The 20,121-nt window shown below is 35.2% G+C and overlaps 1 protein-coding gene across 1 annotated transcript in view; it reads right to left on the reverse strand.

The window, feature by feature from the left end:
- Positions 1-20,121, reverse strand: part of TENM3 (teneurin transmembrane protein 3) — a 968,340-nt gene that overhangs the window by 812,022 nt on the left and 136,197 nt on the right. Inside the window, 1 exon segment of the mRNA XM_032444361.1 lies at positions 9,328-9,368. The gene's annotated coding sequence lies outside the window, so the exon portion shown is untranslated.

The raw sequence follows: 20,121 nt of genomic DNA on the forward strand, positions 1-20,121 counted from the left end.
TCCTTTCCCCATGTTTTGGGAAAAAAAGGACATTACAGCATTCCTCTGGTCAATAATACATTCTTACTAACAAGGACAGTACAACCTTAATGATCTGAAACTCGTTTATCTGGGAGACATAAGATTCAGTCACATAAATGAATTGTGGATAAACTAGGGTCACTGAGCAAAAGATCCTGCAGAGTCTATAAGCTCCACAGGACAGAAAGTCTCTCCTGCAGAGTCTTTCTTCTGAGAAACAAGGAAACTCTGCAGGCTCGAACATTTCTGTACACAATATTTTAAACACAAAAAGCCAGATGTATTGAAGCAGCTCTGACGGACTCACCGAACTTTGAGATAATTGTATGTTTTGATTATTGCATTTCTGCAGTTATATGTGCGGGGGCTTTTTCCTTTGTTGTTCTTATGTGTGTGTTGCTGTTGTTGTTGTTGTTTTTTAATTAGAGTGCTGCTGTTTGCTGTTTCATTTCTAGAAAATGTCCTTTTACGTTAAGTAGTCTTCTTTATTTTCTCCCATTTGGAAGATTCCCAGGTATACTAAGCTACATGTCAGAGATCTGGACTAAAGTTTATTATGCGATATTACATTCGCTCAGAGAGAAAAAGAGGCTCGGATCAGTTACAGATTCAGATTTCTTCTGCATTCTCTATTGACTTATCTCTGTTTGTCAGCTTTCACGAGTGCAGTGAAAAGCAGGTAACATCACCGATGACAAGAAACATCAAATATCAGTAGTGTCTGCAACTGAAAGAAGGCTCTTAGCAAAATAAGTAGCATATTGCATTAGGATATTATAAAAAACTAATAATAATAATAAAATGATACTGCATAATAAGATTTTTTTTTCTTCCCCTTTCTTTTTAACTATAATTTCAAAGTGTTTAGTTTTTAGTGTAAATTTGGTGGAGAATTTTCCTGCAGGGGATATCTGAATGCAGAACCTTCTACTATTCTAATACCCTATAATAACCAAGATAAGTGAGATTTAACAACTCTGCAGGACTGGAGTTTATATCCTGCTTGGAAATTATAAAGTACAGCAGCAGTCAGTCCTCTTCTTTTCCTGTGGTTCCTGTGAAAGAGTCATGATGTCTATTACACACTGAGCCTTTTTACACCAACACAATACATTTCTGATATCGCTGACGATACATTTTAAGAAATTGTGTGGAGTGAAAACACGAAGGTTGTTTTCAGATAGATTTAAATCAAAATACACAATGGGAAATAAGAAATAATTAAATACGTTCTGTACCCATAGATTAATTGAAATTGGCTTCAGGCAGACAATATTTCAATTATAATGGAAACCAAATTGAATGTTTTGTATCATTTCTTTGATCCCACTGGCAAAAAAAAAAGAAAGAGAAAGGAAGGGCAATCCTACATAGGTGAGGCAGACATAAAGAAGATGGTTGGTAGGCTTGGGCAAGGGCAGAACTCACGTGGAGGTGGACGAGAGAAAGTAAGAATTTGGGGATGGGAATAAAAAATTGCTTGGCAAAGCACATGAGGATGAAGGAATTTTTATATAAGACCTAAGCCTGCATTTATACAAGTACATGTGAACTAACAACTGTACTGCAATTCCATATTCATAAATGATAGCAATATTTTAGGTCAGTTTTCCACTGAATTTTGAAACGCTGCAGCTGACCACACTAAAGATGTTCTTCTATCAAGGAAAAGCTACAACTAATGCATTTTACCTTAAAATCCATAACTTTGCCTACGTATTACTGGCATTAAAATAACTCTAATCTTACCCTATTGTTACACTTCTTTTTAATGGCAAAGTTAAATACAAGGATGAAATGTTATTTTTGTCATTCTGTAGTGTTACGTAGGAATTACCTAAATTTCAGGATTTCTAGGCAACAACAATACTAAAATGTGTTGAAAAGAGAAGTATGTTACATCTTTAATTGTTCAAATGATGACAACAGCAACAACTGTTTTAAAACTGTATCCTGAGACAATGTATTCCACTGCTCTTCAGCATCAGCTTGCCAAGACTGGGATGAAATCAGTAGAAGTTACACTGTTTCATGGACCTATGATTTTAATACTTTTCTTTTTCATAGTAGTTGCTTTCTAAATTGCTGCTCATATTCACTTATCATATTCCTTTAAGCAAAATGGTATTTACAACAGCAGCATGTAGTAACATGAGTAGGGTTAGTCACATTTCAGCAATTGCAGTTAATTCCCTGGCAACACATAATCATATTGTGATATGGTAGAGATAACAATTGCACCAGCATGGCTACTCAATGAAAACCAGTCCTTTAATTTCCTGCAGAATCACTGCTAGAAGGAAATGTTCAATTTCAAAATCAGAATTGCCTGTTGTAGACAGGCAAAACACATGAGTATGAGGATACACTAATGAGGCAATGTGTTTTGCAGAGCTTTAGGTTAGGATATCTAGATCAAAAATGATGAACTAGTAGGATCCCTGCAAAGTTTTGTATGAGCACAAATTTGCACAGGTGCTGACAATGCTTTACAAAATTCATTTGTTCCTCACCTCTAGAACAAATAGTTGTAGATGACCTTTACTGCTAAGGAGCAAGACAAAGAAAAGCTGGGAGAAAAAGAAGTGTAAATCAGAACTAAGGTCAAATAAAACTTGCTGAGCATTATCCTTTCAAATCAGTGAAAGACAGGGAGTGTTTGTTTACTTACTTATCTATTTATTTGTATATAAAGCTACATGACCACAGGAATTAGATGGGCCAAATAACTGCTCTGGCATTTGGCCACCTTTAGGTATGGATCTTACTACAGTAGCTTCTGTTATTGCGATTTATACTGAAGAGCTTGAGGGAAAACAATCTAAGACAATATTTAGAGTGTTTTTTCTTACTATTTAATCACTAGTAGCCTTACTCACTAAGAAAAAGCTGGAGCAGGCAAATTGCTACCTGCAACCAAACCAACTTAGATCACAAGCCTATCATATATGTATTTAAGTGTAAGGCACAAGCTTCAGACTGCATTTGTCTTCTGAATCAAAATATATCAACACATTTTTCAGAAGTTTTAATGTAACTGTATATTTTTCACAGTAACAAAAAACTTCTATTTGTATTATGTAGTCAGTTATTTCTTTAATGGTCTCACATTTTAGTGTCTGGATAAAACATGATTAGTAAGGTTTAACAGATGTTCCCTCATCCGATTAATCTAGTTGCTTCTTTTCTGCTTATCAGAAGTATTTCATTGATGGTCATGAAATTTAATCCTTTTTCGTCTCATACTATGTCTGGCTTAGAGTGCAATAGAGGGCAACAGTAGATAATTACTACTTCACTAAGTGTATATGCTCCCTCTTAAGGAGTCTTTCATTAATAAATTAATAGTAATTTTATTAATTGACTGCTCTATCTGTAAATATCTTGTGATTTTTAACTACAATGCTCCAAACATTTCCATGGGTCTATAAATGAATTCTGTTGGGCATCCGAACGCCAGAACACTTTTAGAAGAGCCATGTTAATAAAACAGATGGATGTACCAGCACACAACAAAATAAGATTCATTCATAAGAGTTCATTCTACTGAATTAAGGAATTGAAAATTTATAGGAAAATCAGAAAGCTGAAAACTTTGCTTCCCAAGCCAAAAAGTACTTTAAGTAACTTCTCGTTTGGTCAAAATACATCACCACTCCAACACACAGATCAAGAAGCAAACACTCCTTATCCTCAAAGGCATCAGATGTGCTATTTGTACTCCACCCAGCCTCTATTTATACAGAAGTTAAGATTATATGAAACTGCTGCAATAAAGATCACTAGACTGACAAAGGTGTATAATAATTTTAATTAATTATTTCAAGAATACAAAATTATGTACCAAATGAACAGTAATTAAGTTGGCACGGAGATCTGAAAGTATGGATTAAAGTACACTTTACCTTATCAGTCTGGTGTGGAATATTGTATTTTCTGAAGAATATACAAGAAATACAATACGGAAGATTGTATAATATGGTTTGTAGTTTACAGAAAGGTATAAGGGGACCTTCCTATAACAGATAAAAAATGAGTGAAGTTTTAACCATAATCACAGATGAAATACAATGGAGCTTCTTCTAAGTATTAGAATCCTTTTTTTCTTTTTCTTTTTTCCTGACATAGAAGGGACTATTACAATTTCTGTATGCATTTTGTAAGAAACAGAATTTGATTTGCTAGAAGGGAAGCTAATCCTAAATTGATGTCTTGCATTATAAATGGCTAGACATTTTTGGGGGAGAAGGTTAGGTAGCCACTTAATAACAATAAAGTCTGGTTTCATTTTTAAAAACAGGATTATTTAGAGAAACATCAGGAAGGAAGATAAACATTTCTGTGTAAGATAGACATGTGCTAACCTGTGAGAGATAATTTGAGTAGTCAGCAAATCCCTAGTGGCACAAATATGAGGAGACACTGGCCAGAAAAATCCGTCTGCTCTTCAGTATGTGTAACACTTGTCTTATCAAGGAAATAAAAGTGTCTCTTTCTAAAATGATAGCTGTCACATTAGCATTATATCAGCGCCTGCAAGCAACCATGGTAAAAGATTGTTAAAGGTGTTCATTGTACATTCTATTTCTTGAAGAGCTTAAACAACACTATAAAAAGTGGCTCTGGGCTAAAATGTGGTGTATTACATACATGTTAGATAATGTGTCTTTAGGCACTTATTTTTGAATTCCTCTACTGAGGTAGGCCCAAACACTAATCTTGATAAGGAATGCTTAAAGTGAAAGGGATAGGACAGAAGCCTTAAGTATTTGAGCACAGTGCACAATATGCAGCTCACTTGCAATTTGATCCTTGCTGGGATGCCAAATAGAAAATGTAGTATCTCCTAGTGCCTTGAAATTTCTTTGAATTCAATTGAGCTAAGCAAATCTCAGTTTAAAGATGATTTTTATCTGGATTTCTAGATCATTTCATATACTTCAGTGACAAAAAGTCTTCACGAGTACTCCCACACACTCACTTCTCTATCTTTCCTACTTGTTAACATGAAAGAGAAAATGAGAGACTGATCTAACTGAAAAATTAAGGACAAACCTGGAATAAGAATTAAGGCCTTAAAAAGTTATAAAGAAATAAACTGGATTAAAATAAAAAAAATAAAAAAATAAAAAAAAAACACAACAAATGTTAATGACCTGATATACCAAATGACAACATGTGGAAACAAACCAGTGTGGGATATGGAATGAGAAAGAAAGGGCAAGAAAGGAGAAGGGATGGCAAGATGGAAGCAGCAGCCTAGGTCTTCTAACTGGCACAAATGTAAGAAAAATAATTATTACCAGCCTGTCTGTGAAGACTTATTAAGAAAAAAAACACCAAAAAACAGAAGGGAAGGTGAAACGGAAGTCAAAAAGAAAGAGAAACATCCTACAATTTATCTAGATCAGTACAAAACATGCTAGCAGGAGTGAGTCTGAGTCCAAGTTGCTCTTTGATTGGTGCTGCCAAATCATATTCAGCATGTACCCAATTTTGCATTAAACACAATGGATAACATTGTTCCTGAAGACTGATATTTTTCCCACAAGAAATTGAAATGCCATTAATCTTGTCTGTGAAACTTTTAAACACCTTTTAAACACATTATTTATTTATTTTTTTCCCCCCCCAGCTCTGGTGAAAGTTAGAAAGATAAAATTCATCCTTTGCAGCAAAGGGCAAAATAGTGATCATACATCATCAAAACAACAACAAGAACAACAAAAACCAAAAAACAAAAACATGACTAAAAAAGATCAGAGAACATTAAGCACAGCTGTATTAGTAACAACTGGCCTTATTTCTGCAAGTATTTTGAATGAGTATTTCCTTTTATTTTTTGCCAAAGCTGATGGAGTTCAGTATCCATATAAACAGGTTCATAATAGTACTAGCAACTATTAAAAAAAAAAAAAAAAAAAAAAAAAAAAAAAAAAAAGGAAATGCTTCTGTTGGCATGCTATACATGCTATGCAACATGCTCAACATGTTATACAACAATACTGAGGTGTACAACACATTGTTAACCATAGCCTATAAAAAAGAACTGGCAGAAGACTTCCACAGAGCCCTGGATACAGCTCAAGAAAGGTGAACTTTGAAAGTTCAATGCTGCAGTCTCACCTGATCAGAAGCAGGAAGCCAGAATCACAGAATCAGAGCTACTGGGTGACTGAATTTTGTCTGAGAAAGGGGGAAGGACACTACAAAAGCAACAAGGACAACAATGTCATTAACATTTCACAAGAAGCAGCTGTTCAGAAAGAAGCAGCACTTGTAATGCGCATTCTGAACTTTTGTAAGCCACCATGATTTGAGACTGGAATTTATTTTCAGTATTTATGAGTAATTAATATTCAAGATATAAATTAATCTTCAATTTCTGTGTATACATTAATACAATATATAGTCATGATAGATTAAAGTAAGGAGAAGAACAAACTTCTTACAAATACATTCATCATAAAAAGAACATTCACTAAATCAAGGATGGAAAATCAGCATCTAATGTACTTTTTCACTTTGTGCTTTTGTTTTATTTTTTCTGATGTAATGAAAGAGTTGCTTTTAAATTTAGGGCAGTTCCAAATTGTTTCCATCTATTAATACTAACATACTACTGACCATTTCCTAATTTAGAAGTTATTCTATTATATCTGCTATCCTATTCAAAGCCTTAATTTGATTCAGTGTAAAAATCAAAAATACCTAGCATATACATAATCAATAAAGCTCAGCGGTTTTAAAGAGAATGGTAATTTTTTCACTCTAAGAAGAGAAACAATAAAGAAACACAGAGGTTAAGTGATTTGCCCAAGGTCAAATATATCAGCAGAAGAGAAGTCAGAAGTTCATAGATTAGTGGACTTCTTATTAATTAGCATTACATTGACATATTTTGTAAAACTGCAGGTAAAGATTGCTTGCTGTGTAATAATGTATCCTAATAACTCTCAGTGGGAATATCCACTTGAAGGAGAAAGGAAGTGATGAGAAAATGAATAGTCACAAATCATTAGAATAAGATAATGTTCACTGAAGAGTTGTAAGGCAATTCAGAGATGGAACAGCTTATTGACTAGAGCCGGTGCATTCTCTCTCACCTAAAATTGCAAAGGTACAGAAAGCTAGAAGCTGTATAATGCAGTGCAAGCGCATAGTGACTGAGCAATACGGTAGCAGATTAAATGTCAAGTAAATAAAGTGATGCACAAGGTAAAAAAAGAACACTGGAAGTTATAATTAGTGTACAGATTTAAGTCAATTAATAGTTCCACAAACATTCAAGTATTCAGTAAGAAAATGAAAAGTGTGAGAAATCATTTTGACATGGTGTAACCCTCTCTCACTGTGAAAACCATATCTAGCATACCAAATCCAAAAGAGGGTAAACAATATCTTCTGTGCAGACAGAGGAGTAGGATGCTTCTCTTGACAAGACCTCCTAAGAGGGATGGATATTAGTGAGATGACACTCACAAATCACTGGTGGCACAGAGGGAGCAGACAGGCATTAGCTGTTTATTGTTCTTCCGGTTGAAATCTATCCAATCCAATGTAGATTTACAAAACCATAATAAAAATGATTTTTTGTTTTTAATGCACAGGATGAACAGAATAGTAGATCTCTGCAACTTAGTGTCAAAGGGCATGATTTTAAAGCTTACATAGTTTATAAGGAAAGATTTATGGCGGAGAAAACCAACAGCATTTTAATCTCTGTGAATCACCTTAGCTGATATTTCTTCAGCTAAAATCGTTGGAGGCCTGGAAAGCATCTGGAAACATGTTATGTAATTAATACTCTCAATTTTTCTAGAAATATATTTATTCCTCTTGACAATGGATAAGATGCACAGCCATATGATTCTGGGTGACTCTTTCATTTGCTCCATGTGTACTATTCATTATTTTTGTGTAACTGCATGACAAATGCCACTCAAGAACCTATGTTTTCTGAATGTGTGACATAAAAGAAATAATTGTTTCTCAGTTTTGGATTGCACTTGGAGGGCATGAGGGAAGAATACTCACTGTATAAATAAATATATAATATGTAGTCTGCCTAGGTTAATACATAATCAGCATGTCAGCAAAGTACTGCACTGCAATTTACTTCTTAAAACAAATATCTCCTTTATTGGATAATGCCTAAAATATTAGAAATTGTTTGTTGAAGGTTTTTTTAGTATTATGTGTTTTTTGCATTATCATGGCCGTGAAGTACCCTGCTTCAAATGCCAAGTTGTATGGGGACCAGTAGACAAGTGCAAACATGGAATCTCTCAGAAAAGTTAACAAGAGTCTCCCAGTGTGAACTGCCCTTTGCCATTGCAGAATACCTTTTGGCAACAGTTGAATACCAACCAGATCAAGCACAACCTGCTCTAAAGATTTTCAAATGAAACAACATGGCTTTATAATAGCATTGAGTAGTAACACTTCATTTAATATGTACATTAATTATTGCTGAATTATAATGGAGTTCCTAAAAAGATCTCTAATGTTCACATTAATACTAAATGGATTCATTATGATAAGTGTAATTACAATGAATACTAACTAAATTAATCGTAGTTAGACAAGCTAGAAACAGTGTCACCCATTTACTTGACATCTTCCAACCCGAATATATTTTGGCATTGCTTGTATAATAACAATGTGAGTAATAAGGCTGTGTCATTGGCACAGTTTTTTAGTACCATTGAACCACTAATTATCTTATTGTACATTGTTTTCGTATGCATATATACACACAAAACACATCTATATTATCTGAAAAAATATAAAAATAACAAAGCTTTATGTCAGTCTGATGGTTTTGCTTGGATTTAGTTTTGGGCACTGTATTTACACATAGAGCCCTAGATGGTTATTCAGAAAGTAAGTATCGAGGAAACAGGCTACGCATGTTGTTGTGACCCAGTTCTATCCCCCAGTATTCATTCTGCTGTGAACTCTACAGATCACCCATTGGAGTACAGCATTTCCAGGCAAAGCCTGATACCAGGTGGTATGTTTAGCATGTTTCTGCATTTATATTTCTTGACCTGTTGGCCTAAGCCTCACATAAGGTATTCTTGCCTATGGCAAAATAAATCTTTCCTGGGGTTTGTATCTGTAGCCACACACTAGATGTCTCACAAGCTCTTACAGAGTATTAATTGTTCAGCAGTTTTCAGGGAAGTAGGATCAGGACCCAGGTTTGTCCATAAGAAACAACAGCAAAGAAATAACACTTTAGTGGTTTAAAGGAAAGTAATATGTGAAGTCTATTTCAACAGAAGGAATAAAAAGATTTACCTTAAAAAGCTTCAACCAACAGAATACAATTTTGTTGCCATCTGTGAGAGAAAACAATGTGAAAGAGATATGATTTCACAAAGCTCATAGAAATAATGAAGTTTTATATACAACTCAACAGAGTATAAGTAGATGGCACATTTCTAACAGGTTAATAAAACATACTTTTTTTCTTAAACTACTTTGACTCACAGCTAACACATAAGCAAATGGATACAATATCTTGCATCCAAATGTCTTACACGGCATAAACTGGAAAAATCACTTATTCCTTTGTCCAGAAAAGGGGTATTGGTGGATCGGCAGGGCAACGCTGCTGAACATTTAATGAACCATCAAAACATAGATTGATTCTTTGTTCATATAACAGAAGATACAAAGAAAAAAAAGCCTATCATCCTTCAACTTTTCTTGCACTTTTTTTGCATTGTATTTCAGAGGAAGATGAACTGTAGCCTTCCGGCAATCACTAATGCAGTGTTTGTATTCCGTGTTGAGATTATTCACTTGGGTGCTGCACTGAAGCTGCGTGGGCTATTCTGACACTGCATCCAGATGCTCCAATTTTGCTTCAGTGACTCAGAGCAGAGCCAAAATGCCTTAAAGCAATGTTCAAAGGGTTAGGTCTTGATGAACCATTAAAGTACTCAGAAGAAGTGTTTCTAAACATCTCTGACTGATGCTGAAGTGACTTAAGTGGCCTCAGTGTGACACTCAGGCAGGGAATGCTTAATAGAAAGATTAAGTCCTGCTAGAGATAGCTGTGCTTCAGGCAATTGTAGATTTTGCCCCTTTTTTTTTTATTTATTTATTTTTTATTTTTTATTTTTTGGAGAAATGAAAAAATGGAACATAAGGGAACAAGAGAATAATCTATTATTTTTACAACAGCATATACATTTTATGAAGAAAAAACATTGGAAAGATCAAATTTTACTGTAATTTGCACTTGCCATATATTTCCGTTTACTGATTTGAGATTGAGTCAATGGTTCACTGTTTCATTGCAAATATAGAATTAGACTTTCTAATTGTTTTTCAGTGTAGGAAGGGACCCCCTATAGACGGACAGATGGACGGGTGGACGAGCGGCGAGTGGGGGGAGGGAGAGAGGGAGAGGGAAAGAGACAGAGAAAGAAAGAGAAAGGAAGGGAAGGAAGGGATAAAGGGGGTAGGGAGGGAGGGAGGAAGATCATTTGCATTTGATAACTCTTTTCACCAATGCAGTTCAGAAAATGTTTTCAATTTTGAAAACAAAGCATTTGCTGAAATATCCTAATCTATCCAAAAGTGAAAATGGTTTTAGTTCTATAGAATAAGGAAGGTCCAAAACCAGTAAGAGTAACTGGCTTTAAGTTAAAAATAGAATTCAGTATACTTTGTTGACAACAATCTTGGCTGAACCTGAGCCAGCAGTAAACCCAGCTGGCCAGGATGGCCAATGGCATCCTGGCTTCTACCTGAAACAGTGCAGCCAGAAGGAACAGGAGGTGATCTTCCCCTTGTACTCAGCTCTGGTGAGACTGCACCTCGAGCGCTGTTCTCAGTTTTGAGCCTCTCACTACCAGGAAGAGGTTGAGGCCCCAAAGCTTGTGCAGAGAACAGAATCAAAACTGGTGAGGGGTCTGAAGCACAAGTCTTATGAGGAGTGGCTGAGGAAACTGGGATTGTTTAGTCTGGAGGAGGCTCAGTGGACACTTTATTACTCTCTATGACTCCCTGAAAGAAGACTGTGGCAAGGTAGGGGTTGGCTTCTTCTACCAGGTAACTAGCAATAGGATAAGAGGGAATGGTCTCAAGCTGCACCATGGAAGATATAGGTTGGTTACTAGGAAAAACAGGAAAAAAATCAACCCAACACCTCTGTCTAGTTAGTGGATGGCATGCAGCCAGTCTTATTCCTTCACTACACCTCTAGAGGGAGGGCAATCATTCACCGAATTAAGCTTCAGGAAGGCTGGCTTTCATAACTGTTATGAGTAGACTTTTTGTGTGACTTTGGACACATCTGCAACATTTAACAACTATTTCTGCATCTGTAGACTGCACCTGAAGGATTTCCTCGCAAGCGGTCAATAGATGAACTGTGCCTAAAAGATTCTGGTCGTTTTTTTCCCACACACTCCCCATCATTGTTTTGTCTTTTTCTCACATTATGTGACAATGTAAACTGTAAAGAAAAATGTCTCAGATATAATAAACAGACACTGCCACACTACCCCCCCCCCCCCCCCCCCCCCCCATTTATATTGATCTTTGACTCTGAGTTTAAATTAGCACAGGCATGTGGCTAGCTACTTCTACTAAACCCTTTTAATGAAAGCACATTAGTTCAGTACAGGTTCTTGAATTAAGAAATGTTAGGCAAAATGGAGGCACATGCAGCAGAAGTTTGTGTGTGAATAATGTTTCATTTAGAAGATGCTTTAACACAATGATTGCTACAAAATTTTTCTTCCCTTCCTAAGTCCACCTTCCCCAAATTAACCAACATTTTTAATTTACTGCCAAATAAAAACACACTTTGATTTTAATAATGATGGATTGAGAAATACTCTGGGAATACACAAGGATTAAATAAATGTAGAGAATAATTATCTTTCACTGGTTTTAAAAACACATTGTTTTTGTACAACCAGCAGTATAGAATGTCACTCTTGCCACAGATACAGGAAACTCTGCAGAAGCCATTTAAACGGAGAACCAAAGGACTGGAAATGAAAGATTAGGTTTACACACTCTTTGTAAATCATTCATGGAAGTAAAGGGAATCCCCCCTCTCTTCATTTATTCAATAGCTCCGTGGTCAGGGCCTCATCTGATATACAATGTGGGACAATAGGGTTCAAGTCCCTCTTTGTCCGGGTGTTCTTGAACCCACATTTTCACTTTCCCAGAAGAGTTCTTAAACCAGTGAGAAATCTGTAATTGGCTTTTCCTGATCCCCATGGAAAAGCTGTTCTGCATGGATTATTTAAATACAAAGTCAAAGAGCGAGAATGACTCTTTGGTCTGGCGGTTAAAGCATTCACTGGGGAGGCACACAGCAGGGTCAAAGCAGCAGTTCAAACAGCTCAGGTGAGAGCATACCACTGCAGAACATCTACTGGCTGTGTGATTCCCCTGGAAAGTGGAAAATGAGGGTTTAAAGCTCAGTCAGGGGAAAGAAGTTGAAACCTAGCCTCCTATATATACAAGTTACTACATTAGGAACATATGGTGAGTTCTTCAACCTCGTAGGGGGAGAGGTAAGTGCATGAAAGGGGAAGATGGAAAAGAGAAGCAGTTGTTGTCTTCTCCCCACAGTTTAGTGAATCTTTTACAAGAAGAAAAATGAAAGACATTCCAAATTTGATCTGCATTTTGAAAATAAATATAAAAATAAAAAATAATTTAAAAAATAAAATGGACAGGCATTGTGGCAGTGTTTTTTAAATTTTAGCAATCCTTTTATTCACTAAAAATATATTCAGATGTGTGATGTAAAATCCCATTTTTCCCCACATTCAGTCTATGCTCGAAATTCAAGACGAAAGATTTTTCATTCACAAAGACCTTTCCTACCCTATTTATTTATCTATTCATTTATTCATTTATTTATTTATTTATTTATTTATTTATTTTGGCTATTGAGTTTTAGCTTTCTGTTAATGAATGTCTGTAATAAACACTAATAACCCCTATGGACCTAAGATGGACTGCCATTTAAGATCTGTATTACAAATGGCATTCTCATAACTAGTGAAGTAAGAAGGAGATATTACAGTGAAAGCTGTATTAAGCTAATGGTTCAGCTTGTGCACGGTATACATGCCATACTATTTAGCATATGAGAAAGGAATGGTCATGAGCTTATGATTTTTTGAGTCAGTATAGTTCATCTGGCAATATGAGCTTTGAATTTCTATGACATCATGGTTGTAATCTTCCAATTTGAGTGCAATATTTTATATTTAGTTTATTATATACTGCCTGCAAGCTCAGCTGAGTCTGTTTTATGAGGAAATAGATCATTATACCAAGAAATAGAAAAGAATATCTGAAATCGTGACTACTAGCCATCAGCTGAGACTTAAGATTTCATTCACTTTCCTGAAGATTAGATACAGAATGTTGTTACATTTGAACAAGGCATAATTCACTTATGGTATTTAAATCTTGTTTTCCTTTCACTGTTACTATTTCACTCCTAAAATCCTTATGTTTTTCTGACAGCATTCAGAAGCTCTAGGGATATCAATGACAAGTTAACTGGATGTAAATCATTCAAACAAAAAGTGTGATTCAACAGCAAAAGGCTAGTAGGACTGAAATGTTAAGCTAGAAATATAGCATGGCTTTAATTAAAGAAACATTTTCAGCTTAATATAATTACTTCAGTAACTTAATTTGATAATTATATAAATGTTATATACTCAAAAGCATTCGATCCCAGGCCAGCGCTATGTGGTATTACTCCTTGCTGGTCCATGTGTGCATACAGCATATGTATAAGTCACTACTTTTTTCTCAACAAGCAGAAAGAATAGGCTACTTCATTCATAGTACCACTACAGTTTTCTTCTTTTTTTTTTTTTTTTTTTTTGTCCCCAAATAAAATAATCTTTTCAATTTTGCCACATAATAAGAAGGGGAAATTACGTAGCTTGTTGGCAATGAATATGTATCCTAGCAAAAGTTGTGCTTCTTTTGGGAGGTCTAATTTCCAGTGTTTCCAATGTTCCATTCCAACCCACCCACTCTGAACACAAAACACCATATTGACTTTAGAAGCTTCATGAGCTTTTCAATGAAAATATCTCCATTTGGGTATGGCATAAGAAGTTTTTTTTTGTTAGTAATCACCGATTTTCAATGGGCACCAATAAGAGTAGTTAACTCAATAAAAAGTCAGTTTACTTCTTATTACAGTTCTGCTCTGATGTGACAACAAGACCTGAAATGGAAAACAAATGCACTGATGAATGGTTCACAAAATATATGGTGCTTTTATCTCAAAGATGCTTATGGGATATTAAGAGAAAAGTAGGTAGTAGGGAAAAGTTCTTCCTCATGACTAACAAGCATGGCAATTCTACGATTCAATGATTCTTAGGACTCTAAGACTAAAGTATCAGTATCACTGGAACTTTTTAATTTTAGATCTTACTGGTTTGTAACTGTGTACTGGTAGACACACAGTGGAGATGTTTTCACAGGTAGAATATCTTGGCGGATTTGTAGAATTTTGCCTTTCAATGCTATAACAAAATTTTAACAAAAGAAAAATATGGCCAAATGGCTTTTAGCACCTTTTTAAGTGGGTTACAAATTGATGCATAGGGAAAACCAAAAGTTACTTAGAAGTATATAATATAATGAATAATCTATATTCCATTAGTAAGTGAATTGGAAAAATAATCCAGATTCTCTAACTACTTCTGTAAAGCATGTCTACAGCTGCACGGCAGCTATAATTTTAAAATGTAAATTTACAGATCTTTTGCTTCAGAATTGCGATAATTTAATTTAGAGATGTAATATTTCCATAACTGCTGAGTGATTTTCTTACTTGTTCAGAACTGAATGATAATTTACCTTAATTTTCTTTAATTTCAGCTACACTAAGAAGAATTCATTAATAGAAATCTTAAGAGCCGATGCAGCATTCATATAAAGGAGACTGGTTACCGCTGAATCCTCTGTGCTCAGGATTGAACACGTGGGATTACCAAGAGTAAAAACATCTATTTAACCTCATCTACATGACTGACACAGACCTACTTCCATCACGTAATACTACGAAATATGAAACTTCTTTTGTCAGTTTTGAGCATTAAAAGGAAAAGGGACAAAGTAAAAATTCATGGCTCAGGATTAAGAAAGAAAAAAAAAAAAGTGAAGAAATTTCAAAGAAATTCATGAAATGACCCTTAATAACTAAAAACTAATTAGGGAAAAAATAATTGTCAAAGTTAATATAACTGTTTTGGCGCTATACTGCACCATGTTCTTGTTCAAAATTGTTCACTAATTTACATAAGAACAGAAAAGTAACTAAATTGTTTCTGGGTTATTGGTCTTTTAATCTTGTATATTAATTCAGGTAATGTACCACTACAACTAGTTTCCATTTAATTATTTTTATTTATGTACCATTAAGCCCAATTGTCATTATTTCTGTCGTAGAGAAAAACAAGGTTGAATCCACTATATTTGTGTTATCATCTTATTTCCAGTCCTCAAAATGCCCCATTTCCCTTACTGACAAGAGAATCTTTTAAATTCTTTAAAGTTGGTTTTTATTTCTTTAATTAGGAGCGTCTATCAGGACCTTCTCAGTGAACTCTTCAAATTTTAATATACTTCTACTTCACTACTCTAGCTGATTGTTTCAGAGTTTGTGTAGAACACACGGCTGATCTGCAAGAAAGCCACTCTCAAGGTCTTTCATAATCTGCCATAATCCCCTGGTAATTTCAAAGGCTCTCTCTGCAACAATAACCAAGTCTGAGAGAAGTTATATGGCTCTGCATCATACATTAAATTGCAGATGGACATTTCAGTTAAATTTACTTCCCTTGAGACTCACACTTGCATAGAAAACCTGTGAGATGCCAAAACAATAGAACTGAAAGGTTATGATGATGGTAACCGTGTCTGTAAGAAGTATTGATTACATAAAATACAAAACACAACTTGGATGAAGGCTGTACTGCTGAAGCAGTTAAGTCCTCATTAGAAAAGCAAAGCTGACAGAGCTTAAAAACACTTATTTTGTGGCTGATAACCATTAATCATTTTTACTGATTTATTTTTTTTTTTCTTCCCTAGGACTTTAACTGTGTTTTTTAATGCTCCAGAGTAATTACTCATAGTTTTAATTTTATTTTTATTATTATTATCATTTCTTAGGGAATATCGGTCTTTTCAAAGAGAGATTTTGCCAGGTTTGTCACTTAGCTGCAGCTGTTACTCCAGGTATTTAACCCAGGAGCTATCAGAAATCAGCTTTCCAGTTAATGAGCATATATAAAAGAAAATGTTATAACAGTTTGCATCACATGCTGAAAAAGTTCTTTATTTTCTTTCTCTCTTCTTTGAGTTTCCTCAGCCTATTGCATGTTGATCAAGAGTATACTTGTGTGTTCAGCATTTTCTAAGGGCCATACAAGGTTCTATGCTTCAAAAGAAAAATAATAAGGTTCCAAACTACAGTAAACCTCTCCCATTACCCTGATGTCACCTTGGCCTAAAAAAAGCTTAAAAGAAAAGTAACAGTTTTGCGCAGTTTGCCATCAGTATAACTGGTCTAAATCATGTTAAATGATGCCATGGGATGAGATACTCTGTTGCGAAAATAGTCTGTCAGTGATCACTGCTCTTGAGAGGACACCCTCCATCAGTCTCCTTTAGCAGGCTGTGACACTAATTCCCCATGCTGTATCTGTATACCTAATGCCTTCTGTTACCCGTTATCTTAAGTTTTCCTGCTTAATAATTCTGTGTTTCTTGCTGTGCTGTTTCCCTGCAAACAACACAGGAAGCCAATATTTACTGGAAAAAAAATGAAACAAGACTAGGAAATGGTGCAAACAATTTTCCACATATTTCATTGAAGAACTACAAACAAACATATTTTTCCTCATTATTTTAATTGACATGGAAACACATAGCTCCCATTCATAGAAACAATGAGGAAAGGATACCAATAATCTGAGCCATAGACCTCTTTAGAGACACATACATGTTGGAGTGCATCCAGAGAAGGGCCACAAAAATGATCCAAGGGATGGAACGTCGCCCTGCAAGGAGAAGTGGAAAGAGCTGGGGCTGTGTGGCCTAGAAAAGATGATATGGGGAGAGACCTGATAGCAGCCTTTTAGTATCTAAACGGGAGATAGAGGAAAGAAATGGACCTACACTTTAGCAGTCATTGGTTAAAGAACAAGGGGAAATGGCTTCAAGCTTAAAGAAGGTAAATTTAGGTTGCATATAAGGAAAAAGTCTTTTTACAGTGAAAGTGGTCAGGCACTGGAGCAGACTGCCCACAGCTGTGGTGGATGCCCCATCCATGGAGACTCTTAAGGTGAGGCTGGATCACACACTGGGCAACCTGATTGAGCTGAGTATGTCTCTGTTCACTGCAGCAGATTTGGACTAGCTGACCTCTAAAGATAACTCCCAACTCTAAGGATTCTATTATTCTAATCTGGCCCTCGCTCTTTTTGCCTAGTAACACAGTTTTTCATGCAATCATCTACTGTATGGAAATCTCAACTTGATATGTCTGTTCTACCTGAAAATTATTTAACCCCAGTCTCCCAGAAACTCTCTTAACTATACTCCCATACTACAGGGAGATTGTTGATATATATATTTCTATCTCTCTTGAAACTTTTGACTACTTTAATAAATATTAATATACACAATGAGACAGAAAAAGTAAAAAATCATTCTATTCCCTCTTTGTTGGAGCATTTGCAAAGGGAACCCAAGCTCTAATTGCATCAGTAATGAATATTTATATATGATATACAAAGTGGAATTACACAAACAAAGAAAATGCCTGGAAGTGCTTTGATTAAGGTACCTGCAGCAAAAGAGAGATGCAGTTTCAGGTGAGATTTGTTTCCCCCTTGCCACAAGAGCTGATTAATTTAATAGCTTTGTCACTGAATGAAATAGGCTTGAAAAATAGACCTCGAAAGCTAGAATGGGACATAACCATTTAGTTATTTTCTACTGAATTTACTGTTTCTAAATTAACTGTAAGCCTTTGTTTCTGGTTAGCACAACCAGCAAGACACAGCTTTCACAAACTGCGTGTGAATGCACATCATGCCATCTAAAAGAATGTGTTTCTGGAAACGATTGCAGGTAAGAACTATTAGGAGATGCATGTTTTCATTGGATAACACTGTGCCAGTAGCTGGCACCTTCAGGGTTTGTCTACAGTCACAGTCACTACAAATTTATTTAAACAAAGAAAGGTCTCAGCAACTAAATACTAAATGAATTCATGCTTTGTTGATCACAAGCAGTATCTTATTCTCGGCACACAGTAAAGTACAAGGCACTATGTGAAGCACTGCGTAATAAATAAAACAAGTATTATGTGTAATTTATGGTTCTGTCAGTATGGCCTCCACAGAATGCATTCTAATAGTCTATTAAGAACACAAAACGATCAAGCAGAGATGACAGTAATGAGGCCTGTATCAGGCCTCCGCCTTCCTTAGAAAGCATGAATGGGATATGAGGAGAATTGGGGAGTGCCCCAACAACAGCAAAATAAGGAATGAATGAGACTCTCCTGTGAATAATTAAGCAATTACCCACAGGCTGTATTTATCTAATAGTGAAGATGAATGCATTTCCTTTGTAGGATTTTTCTAATCTGCTAATAAATAAAATTTAAAGTCTAGGTAATGTCCCTAGTGTTAACATCAAACATACATTAAATGCGTACATTTTATGTCCAAAATCTTTGACAATATTTTCCTCATAATTCTGCATCAGTGTCCAGTAGATTAAAAACCAACCACATGAGCAAACAACAACAGTCAAAAATGGTAGAATTTGTAAGGATCAAGACAAATAAATAGTTCAGAGAACCCTCTATGAATCTCTTAGCATTTTTTTCTTTCAGTTGGTACAGAATTTCTAAAACTGATGAAAAGTGACAGTTAAGTGTGGAAAATAAAGATTTAATGGTAGATGATTCCAACTTGCCTTATTACAGTGTTACCTCCTGTTGGCTCATTTTCAGTAAAGGCAAAGGACAGCAGTCCCTGCAAGTAAATACCTCACTGAGAAAAGGAATGCAGAGTTTTGGAACTACAGGCTACAATTTGTGTCCTAAAAATATATGAAATAGTGTCCTGTTTGCTATGCATAAATTGTCTAACCGACAAAAGTTGGTACCATATTCTCTGCTAACAACACTGTAGCAAAGATTAACTTATAAATTCACATTACTGTGTTTTTAAATCACATTTGTGTGGTACATTAACTGTACCGGTTTCGCATTAGTTTATGTGTATACCATGCAGCTGGGTCCCAAGCATTATCCAAAACAACTAGCAACAAGAATATTTGGTAGGACAAAAAGAATTAAGAGCTAGGGTTCCAGATAATTGATAGAGCTTTTGTTGTTGTTTTTTTGTTTGTTTGTTTGTTTGTTTTTTGTTTTGTTTTTTTACTTCTTATTTGTAAATGGGTCTTAGAGTACACTACTGACAAGTACAGAAAGATTATGGTACAATTTAGGGAGCATTTGTCTTCACACGGACTTTATCTATACAGTTTGATAGGAGAGTGAGGTAATATTTCACACAATGTAATTTTGGATTTTTAGATTAGACATCATCACCATAATGTAGATTTTTGAGGGATGATGTTCTAGGGGAGTTAAGAAAGGAGGAAGAGAAGGAAAGATGGTACAGGCATCCAGTTTTTGCACTGAAGATGGGATACATTTTTTTAAAAAACGATGGTACCTGGAAATCACATTACAAGTTAGAAAAATCCACATTATTTCCTTAATTAATGCTTCAACTTGAACTTACTGGACATAAAAAAAAAAAATTTTAAAATGGGAAAATATGGGACAAAAATACACAAAAATATACTGTGTGTCATATTGTGTCAACTCTTCATTTGCAAAATGAAGATAAAATTATCTTCCCAAGTCAACTACAAATGAGGCACATAGCTGGATAAAATTATTAGATGTTCCTTAGACACTTGCTTTATATTTCAAAGTCAGAAATATTCTAACAACTGAAATTTCTAGTCGAACTTCCAAGTCAG

This window comes from Coturnix japonica, chromosome 4 (genome assembly GCF_001577835.2).
Source record: "Coturnix japonica isolate 7356 chromosome 4, Coturnix japonica 2.1, whole genome shotgun sequence".
Classification (NCBI taxonomy): Eukaryota; Metazoa; Chordata; class Aves; order Galliformes; family Phasianidae; genus Coturnix; species Coturnix japonica.